The following is a 10,125-nucleotide window of genomic DNA, read 5'->3' on the forward strand; positions in this document are numbered from 1 at the left end:
AAACCAACTCAACAATTGGATCCTATATTAAGGACCGGAGGAGTATAAGAGAAACACCTAAAAAGCACCCAAACAACCAAATGGCCACACCAATGCCCACTATAATGAATAAAGAAGCTCCAATAAATACATCGGGAAAAGAAAAACAAAGAAAATCTAGTAAACCTGTTGGGAGCAAGAGCTGGGGGTCACTAAACCATGGAACTGTCCCATCCCATTTAGAGTTCTCTTAACTGGTCATTAATAAAACATGACAATGTTATTGAGGAAGTTTAGAAGGGGATGATAATGATATAGATCGAACTAACATTTACCCCCATGCAATGTACGGGGATAAATTTATTTTAATACTTTCATTAAACTTAAAGACATTATGCATGATAGGTGACCTCATTTCTTGTTAATATTAGCTGAAATCACAAAATTAGCCCTAAAGTATGTCTTTATCTCTGTAAAACTACCTTCAAACTTATTAAACCGTCTCTTGAATAGAAAATTGGATTCTACTCCCTTGCACCATAATTTTTCAAATAGTATCTAGTGTGAGATCCTTCATTCAATATTTTCATTTATTTATATTTAGTGTGAGGATCTATTTTTATTTATATTTTCTTGGAATGTAACTCCACATCATGAGAATCTAGATAATGTCTCATATTGAGATATGAGAATTACTCAATCCAAGTTAAAACATTCAAATTGGAGGAAACTAAGTATACAACTCAACTGTAAAAATCATCAAAAAGGAGTTATCTTAATCAGTCAGATTAAAAGAGATACAAAAAATACCCTGCACTGCTTATTTTGAATTGCAACTTGTGTTTTGATTATGCATATTTTCGCTAGAAATCTCCCTAATGTCCAAAGCACATTGGACCACTATAAAAATAAAGTACTCTGTTTTGTCAATAGTAAAGCTGTTAAGTTGGCTAAACTTCATGGTCCAAGGAATAGGTGCAGAAAAGAAATTTTGCTTTACTATCTCCCTCAAGAAAGCTGTCCATTTTCAACTCCATCGAATGGGTTGCATACTGAAATTACATAATTGCACAATAGGTAATACAAACCTACATCATACTTCGCTTTATTACATATGCAAACAACTTTGGTAGGAGTATACTCTGTACACTCGTACACTTGAAATCAGGAAAATGATGGCCTGCATTAATGCCAAATATTGCTGGATGATATTTCAATTCACAATAATTGGCTTGAAGGGAACAAACCAAACACAAGATTAAGAGGTACATGAGATATATCTCACTTGTTTCCATGCCAAAATACAGTATTCCTAACTTCCTATTAGAACACTCTTTCTGTGTCTAAGATGATTATACATGCAGAGAGCAACAAATAGTAAAAAATATAGTGCTTGAGGAATTTGTACTTCCAATTTTATCAGCCATTATCTTCTTCATTCTCGCTTATTATATGAGCCATAAGAATGAAAGAAATTACATCATCTAAAATAATCAAAAAGCACATACCCATTAATATTAAATATTAAATAAAAATCACAAAAACTTTCAAAAAAATCAAGACTAGAATAAATAATTAAACTCTTAGAAAATGATATGAATATTCCATTCATCCACAAAACAAGTGACCACATCTGTAAGTAGCTTCACAGATCTATAAACAGCTTTAGATACATATCTAAGGTTTGAAAAAGTTTTAACATGGCTTCTTAAGTGTGGGCTACCAACATAATACACAGCTTGCTTTGAAGAAACAGCTATCACATGATCCTTCTCAACGATTGCCATTATTCAAGTGAACAACCCAACAATTAAAATCATCTTCCAAATGTAGATCAAAGAACTAGTTGCAGACTCCTAGCTAAACTTTAGAAAACAACAAGTTAGTTTTTGAAATCACTTCATGGGAAATATGAAAGATCTGTACTGAATAAGCGAACTGATTAAGTATGCATGGGAAAAAGGGACTTAGCTATACAGTCTGTTGGGGATTAAATATGTGTGGCATAAATCTTTAAGGTATTTAGTACTCCACTGATATTGAGAATAGATACTGCTATTTCATGATCCAAAGAAAAGGGACTTCTTGAACAAAAATGAAGATACAAAACAAAAAAGGTGATGCAAGTTGAAATGGAATCAAAAGCATATTATATTTTTATTTAATTCACTGATAAAGGGAAATAACAAATCATCTTTAACCTAACAAATCATCTTGATCTTCTAATTCATTAAAAAAAACAAAAAAGAGAAATGGAGAGCATGAATAGAAAGGCTCTCATTAAATGACTTAAAAATTTAAAAATTATTGGGCAGTCCATTAAGAAAAAGTTATTCAGCAAGAGGAGGGAAATTCAAAATCCTTAATTTTATCTCTTATACATGCTTTCACGAAAGCAATCATTATAGCTCTTCATTTTTAACCTTTACACTCCATCAACAGAACCATGTTCTGCCAGACATAATTTTTTTCCCTTGAACCAAAGGACAAATGCAGTTTTTCTTGACCCAATGGGCAAAAGCTGAGATAAAGGCTTAAATAAATGAAAGAGAACAAATTAGGTGTTAAAAGACAACTTGATCAATGGCTTGCAAAATCACTATGAAGTTTCACATAAATAGGGATGGCAACTTCCTTCACCAAAGGCTTTACCAAGCAACAAAACAAATTGAAAGCAACCTCATCAACAACACTTGAATCAAATCAAGCTCTTTACTAAAACTTACAAAGTAACTATTGTTGGACCTATACCACTGGTTCATCTACTGTCCAAGGAAGGCCTTGTGCAATAGGTATCCTTAGCTATTCTTCTTTAGTTATCATCTCTTACACCTTCCTTATAAAATTTCCTCTAAAATGGCATCAAAAGAGTTTTTAACAAAAGCAATGTTATATATATATATATAGTAACTGACAGAAGAAATACAAACATCATATAAAGCACTCACAATTTTTTTAAGAATGATAAATGTAAATGTCTATGGTTATTCCTTATAAATGCAGCAATAAAATCCATCATGTAAAGCATATTCCATAAGCCATAAATAACAAACCATTTCAAATTGTTTCAATATTCTCAATGTACCTCAAATACAATCACAAAAAAGGCACTTCATACATTCCTAATTAGGATCTAAATGCAAAGCCAAAAAAAAAAAGGAAGGAAAAAGGAATTAAGCAGGCTGCTGGTAGATAAGAAACTCCATTGTTTTTCCCACTGAAGAGAATTTGCAGGGGTCAGGTCAGTAAGAGCTTGGATAGACTCCTTATCAATTAAAAAATGGTTGTTAAAATCTTCCATGACCATGAGCCATAAGAGCTGTTGATAGACAAGGAGGGAGACTAAATCGTGACCATAAAGAACATGACCATCTGTATCAGGTCCATTCACTAGCATCCAATACTTCCATTATGAAAATTATATAGTCAAGAATGTTGTACACAAATATGGAATGGATATATAATAAGGCTAACCTATATCGTTCCGGTCTAGTTATCCTTCAAGAGCTATGCTCTCTATGCTTTTTCTTGGCTATCTCAACCAAATGGAACTCACAAGAGACTCCCTTTCTATCGGCTTCGCCAACATTGCTTGTTACTTTGTCATCTCTGGTTTAGCAATGGGGATGGAACCTATCTGCGGTCAACTTACAAAGCCAAAAAACATAATCTTGTCACTAAGTATATGCCACTGACTAAAGTACAATTAAATCAACACTCAGTAGTTCAAAGGAGTAAATAAAATATGGAAATCATTAAAAGAAGAAAGCAAAGAGAACAAAGTAGTACTTCTTCAATAGAGATAGCAATCTCGTTGGCTTTCACCTCAACTTCCTACTAGATAAACCTCACCATCTACTGAATTTTCTTGTAGATATCTGCATCTTTTGTAACATCCTAAGTTTTTATCGGGTTTTAATAGCCTCTTTTGGGTTGATTTTGAGGATAGATTAGTGATTTAATCTTGATCTGGGTGTTTGGGTTGAATTTGAGGTTTGTTGGAGGAATAGGTGAACGTACCCCTCTCAGGGTATGTTCGCCGCGGCGAAGTTGCGCACCGGGAGTTTCAGAGGGGAGTGTCTTCTCGGGAAGGTTTGGCCGCGGCGAAGTCTAGGGGACACCGCGGCGAAGTTGTTCAGGTGAGCAAGGCTTCCCTTTCGGGAAGGTTTCGCCGCGGCGAAGGTAGGGGTATGCCGCGGCGAATGTTCTCTGGGCGAGCGAGAGTTTCCTCTCGGGAAGCTTTCGCCGCAGCAAAGATTGGGGTTCGCCGCGGTGAAGTCGGGTTTTCAGGCGAGTAATCCCTCTCGGGATTAGTTCACCGCGGCGAAAGGTCGCGAATCTATATAGTCGCGGGAGGGTTCAGCGTGCGAAAATAAGAAAAATCTGAAGGAGGAGAGAGGAGCTCTGCTAGGGTTTCAAACTTTTGGCTTGGAGGAGACATTTCTAAGGATCCATTACCTCAAGTAAGTGATTTTAACCTCTAATCTATCTTCTTGATTGGAATTTATGAGGATTTTTGGTGGAACCCTAGGATTTTCTAAGTTGTGATGAAACTGAGGTTTTTGACCGATTGTTTTGAGTTTAATTGATTGCATTGGGTTAGTTTAAGTATTTAATCGGTATAGTTTTCTTGGATTTAAAGAATCTTGAATTTTTGGAGCTAGGGTTTATGGAATTGGATGATTTGGGATTGAGGATGACAATGTAGAGGTTGATTCTGAGTTTTGTGAATTGGGTTATGTTAAGGAGGGTTAAAATGGATGTTTAATCGGTTTAGATTTGTTGTTGGAACCTTAATTGCTCAAATGGGATGTTTGGGTGTAGAATTCCATAGTGGGTCCTTGAGGTTGTGAATCTTAATTGATGTTTGGAAAGGAATTAAGGTTTTTATGGATTGGTATGACTTTGGAGTGTTGCCTTGATAGTTATACCCTTTGAGTTGGGTAGAGTTCGGTGGGAGATAGGAATTTTGTGTCCCCAAGTGTTGTTTTGGCCACATTATTAGTTTGAAAGCTAATATATGATGGTTGTGTGTTTGTGTGCTTGTGTAGACCGGTTGTGAGTCTTGGTGGTGCACGGGGCCACATCGTTGGTTTGTTGTTCCTTGCTCAGGCGAGAGGTAACCACTTTCCAATCCTTAGTACTTGCTTCTGTGGTATTGTGAGTAGATTTGTGTTTTGTGCTCCAAGTAGTAATTGTGTTCAAACTATATGTTGTGTATAAAAAGGAAAACCGTCTTGTGGGGTTTTGATTGATGATGAATGAAATCTTGAAGTTGTGAAAGATATGCCACTGAATGAGGTTAATTGTGAAATGATTATTACTCTTTGATTATGATTTGAGCATGATGCATGATTTGGGATTTGGTGAGAGTTTGATAGTTACTACCACGTGGTAAAGCCTCCATTAATGCATGATGGTTGGCTTAGTACGTCCCCCATAGTGAGGGATAGGCCTTTTGGCTCCCTACGTCCCCCAGAGTGAGGGATGGGCCTTTTATGGCTCCTTACGTCCCCCATAGTGAGAGATAGGCCGGTTTCAGCTCCTGAAAATCCCCCAAAGTGAGGGATTTGGTTGATGGGATTGCATCATTGCACTTGCATGAATTGTCGTGGCTATCGTTTTATATTATTTGTGAACTGCCCCACTTGACACCTCACGAGCACCTATTTAGTAGTACCTAGTATTGGAAAGGTTGGTTACTGGGACTTTGTCTCACCCCGTGGTTTACAATGTTTTCAGGAGAAGGTTCTAGGCGTGCGCCTTCGGGAAGAGACGCAGAGGCTTGAGCTTGGTTAGCTTTAGGCCTCTAGCATTTGTATATGTATGACTAGTATATATTGCCACATTTAGGACTGCTTTTTGATATATTTGATTACCCGGCCTTGTTGTAAACTGGAGAGAATGTATCTCCTTATTTTGATTGGCCGGAGGCCATTGCTAGTGTTTGATGAACTCTGGATTATATAGTTGAAAACTTTTTAGATGGGCTGACTTTGATGTATGTGTTACCCGGGCCGGAGGCTCGAAGGCCCAGTAGATATGAATGGATTATTTTAGTTGCATGCAACGTCTATCGGGTTGACCCGAGTTTGAAAGTCAATTTCTAAAAATATGAAATTTTCCTTCTACTATGGTAACTTGTTTTAACAACTTTCCTTTTCTACCATAGTAGTGGACTTTATGATGATTTATGATGTTTTTAAGGTTAAGGGTTTTACATCTTTCATTTTATCAAGACCTTGAGATGATCGAATTGGAGAGCGCATGTGAATTATGAAAATAAGTTGATAAAGAAGGGCATCAATAGATGTTGTGGGGTATTTTGAATATGCAATTGCAACATTATCTTCATGATCTCTGTGACTTCCAACATTATCCTCTACTGTTATTCTTGCCATATGTTTCTCCAACTCTTTCATCAGCTTCGGTTCCTTGGGATTCATGATCTATGCTTCTCTACCATCGCACCACAATTCACTCGCACCTACAACACCATTATCCATCACTACTCCCACCCAAAAGTTGCGGGTATCAGTGATGATGAACTCAAGCTCACATAGATGGTTTGTAAGGAAGGAGAAAGCGGGATGATTCCTAGGAGATATTGAAGAAGAGAAAAAAGAGGGGAAGGGAAGTAGGGAAAGGGAACTGGAAAAGCCTTAATGGATACACCTTAGAAAGAAAAAAATTGAAGATTTTAAAATGAATAAGAGAGAAAGCACGAGGTGGAGGGAATTAATGGATGGCAGAAAGAATACAAGTTAAACACCACGCACACATCTATACTGTGAGGAGATTAGCATATCAAACCAATTATTACACACTCAAAATATTAAATCCTTTAGAGTGAAGGAACAGGAATGTAAAACCAAAGAATAGAGAAAGGAAGAGAATTTGAGTACCAAATTGGACAAGGAATTCAAAAAGGTGACGAACATTGAGAGAAATGTGAGAGATAAATAATAAGTTTCAAATAGAAAAGGAGGATGAGAAGGAAAAGAAGGTAGGAGAATCGAAGAAGGAGAAGACAGAGAGAGAAGGGAAGTTCTAGTTCATTCATAACATACTGTTGACGTGTGGTACAATAACTATATAGCCCCCTGCATTACAAACTAAATGAAAAATGGAAAGGGTAAATAACTACCACGCTAAAAGACCAAACAACCCTTATATACATAATGATCGTATCATTGCCCCCCTTAAAATCATCCTTGTCCATAAGGATGGGAAAGACCAGCGAACTCAGGAAAGCGGCGAGAGAGATCAGTCCAATACTCCCAAGTAGCTTCTTCAAGGAGAGCATTTTTCCAATATACCAGAACCTGAGTTACAGCCCAATTATTCTTAGGAATCACATGGCAATCTAGAATGGCGAAAGGCTCCTTAGGTTTAGCGACTATGACATCATCATCAGGTAAAGGAATCTCTGGGATGGATGGGTCCGAGCAAGGCTTCAACAGTGAAACATGAAAAGTGAGGTAGACCTTTGAAGCCAGAGGCAATTCCAACGTGTAAGCAACATCACTAACTTTAGCATCCACACAAAAAAAGGGCCATAATAACGAGGAGCTAGCTTCTCTGAAATTCGGTGTGCTAGAGATAATTGCCTATATGGTTGTAATTTCAGAAACACCCAATCTCCAACCTGAAACTCTCGTTCTGTTCTATGTTTGTTAGCAAACTATTCATTCTATTAACAATAGTAACCAAGTTGTGCTTCAACCAACTTAACAATGATTCACAAGCTATAAATAAAACGATCAATAGATTCCATAACAGATTCGTGAGGAAGATAAGGTAAGTGAAGAGGTGGTGGTTGACCATACATGATTTCAAAAGGAGTGATCTTAGCTGACATAGGAAAGGAGGTGTTATACCACCATTCTGCAAGAGGAAGCCACTTAGCCCAATCTTTCAGTTGCTGCCAAGAAAAGCTTTGAAGATAATGTTCCAAGTATCGATTAAGAACTTTACTTTGACCATCACTCTGAGGGTCATAGACCGTAGATAAACTCTGCTCAACTCCCAGTCAAATCAAGAATTCACGCCAGAACTAACTTGTGAATAAGAGATGTCTATCGCTAACAATATTGGCAAGAGCACCATGTAATTTGTAAATATTGTCAATAAAAAGTTGAGCCAAATCTGATGCTATAAAAGGGTGAGATAAAGCTATAAAATGGGCATATTTACTCAAACGATCTATAACCACCCAAATTGTATCCTTTCCATTAGATTTTGTCAGCTTTTCAATAAAATCCATGGCAACACTTTGCCAAACTCCTTCTGGAACAGGTAAAGGATGAAGTAGACCTAGATATGCAACAATCTCATACTTGCACCGAAGACAAGTTTCACAAGAACAAATAAAAGATTGAATATCATAGAGCATACCCTTCCAATAAAATAATGCTTTAATTCGTTGACGAGTTGCTTTAATTCCAGAATGACCTCCATGAGAGCTCGAGTGCAGCCACTAAATAATACATCATTGTAACCCTTTTTGTTCTAAACCAATTACAAGTCGGTGCTTTCTTAGTAAAAGGCCATCACACCATTAATACTTTGGGTGGGCTTGAGGATTGGCCTTTAACTCAGAAATAAGTGTATTGAGATATGGATCAGATTCCCATTGGTCCTTAATCTGCTACCACAATTCTGTTGAAACAAAAGAAACTGGCAAATGTAACAATTCACCATGTGTTGCTTGTGATAGAACATCAGTCACCCCATTTTCAGTTCCTTTACAATACTTAATCACATATTGCAAGCCCATTAACTTAGTAATCCATGTGTACTAAGAAGGAGTTGAAAGACGCTGTTCAAGCAAAAACTTCAAGCTTCTTTAATTGATCAAAATTAAAAGGTTGAATACACAAATATTGATGCCACCTGGACACAACATGAATGATAGCAAGCAACTCTTTGTCATATACTGATAAGAGACAGTTCCGAGGGGATAGTACCTTGATAACATAAGCAATTAGATGCCTTTCTTAAGTAAGCACAGCACCAATGCCAATATTGGATGCATCGGTCTCCAACGTGAATGGTTTGGCAATATCTGGAAGTGCCAACACGGGTGCATTAACGAATGCATGTTTTAAAGTGATAAATGCAGATTCAGCTTCTGAGTTCCACACAAAACCATCTTTCTTAAGGAGTTCTGTTAAGGGATGGGTAATTACTCCATAAGAGCATATGAAATGTCAATAATGCCTAGACAATCCCAAAAATGATCGAAGTTCCTTCACCGTTTTGGGAATTAGCCAAGCATTCACGACTTCCAACTTAGAAACATTAGCCGCAACCTTCCCCTCAGAAATCACATGACCGAGATACTCAATGCTATTCGTAGCAAAAGCACATTTAGATCCTTTGATAAAGAACTGGTTCTTTTGAAGAATATCAACCACTAATTGTGGATGAGAAACATGGGAGGACATATTTCGATTGTAAACTAAAATGTCATCAAAAAAGACCAATACATATTTCCTCAACAACCCCTCAAAAATATTATTCATGATGGCCTAAAAAGTTGATGGAGCATTTGTCAAACCGAAGGGCATAACAAGATATTCATAATAGCCAATATGAGTTTGAAATGTTGTTTTGGGGATGTCCTCTTTATACATATGAATTTAATGATATCCCGAGCGGAGGTCGAGCTTAGAAAATACCCAAGTATAAACCAATTCATCAAATAAATCCTCAATCAAAGGAATTGGAAAACTATCCCGTACAGTAGCTTTGTTCAAGGCTCTATAATCAACACGCATTCGCCAACTTCCATCCTTCTTTTTAACCAAAACCACAGGAGAAGTGAATGGAGAAGTATTTTGTTGAACAATTTGACCATGGACTCAATAGCGTCCTTTTGTAGAGCTGGGTAACAGTATGGCCATAATTTAATGGGGTCTGTGCCTTCCTTAAGGATGATTCAGTGATCATGATTGCCCCTTGACAGCGACAAAGACTTTGATTCTTCAAACAAATCCCCATAATCAACTAGCAACTGTTCAATCTCAATCGGAATTACTGCGTCGATCACATTAATAATGCAACAATCTAGAGGAACAATTTGTAAAGCTAACGATTCAAGTTGAGCATGTAACAACTTCATCATTTTAGTCTCTGAAATAA

The 10,125-nt window shown here is 37.1% G+C and overlaps 1 long non-coding RNA gene across 2 annotated transcripts; it reads right to left on the reverse strand.

Moving 5' to 3' along the window:
• Positions 1-1,566: 1,566 nt before the first annotated feature.
• On the reverse strand, positions 1,567-3,861 carry LOC114758023 (uncharacterized). Of its 2 annotated transcripts, XR_003741740.1 has the most exons (3): positions 3,769-3,861; positions 3,454-3,674; positions 1,567-2,830 (listed from the first exon to the last, which is right to left on the reverse strand). It is a non-coding gene; the product is annotated as an uncharacterized LOC114758023 (long non-coding RNA). The 2 variants fall into 2 exon arrangements; XR_003741739.1 differs by having other exon boundaries at positions 3,454-3,861.
• Between the last annotated feature and the right edge of the window lie 6,264 nt (positions 3,862-10,125).

The sequence above is a fragment of the Neltuma alba genome, unplaced genomic scaffold (assembly GCF_004799145.2).
Source record: "Neltuma alba isolate B1F8T4 unplaced genomic scaffold, ASM479914v2 tig00010661_pilon, whole genome shotgun sequence".
Classification (NCBI taxonomy): domain Eukaryota; kingdom Viridiplantae; phylum Streptophyta; class Magnoliopsida; order Fabales; family Fabaceae; genus Neltuma; species Neltuma alba.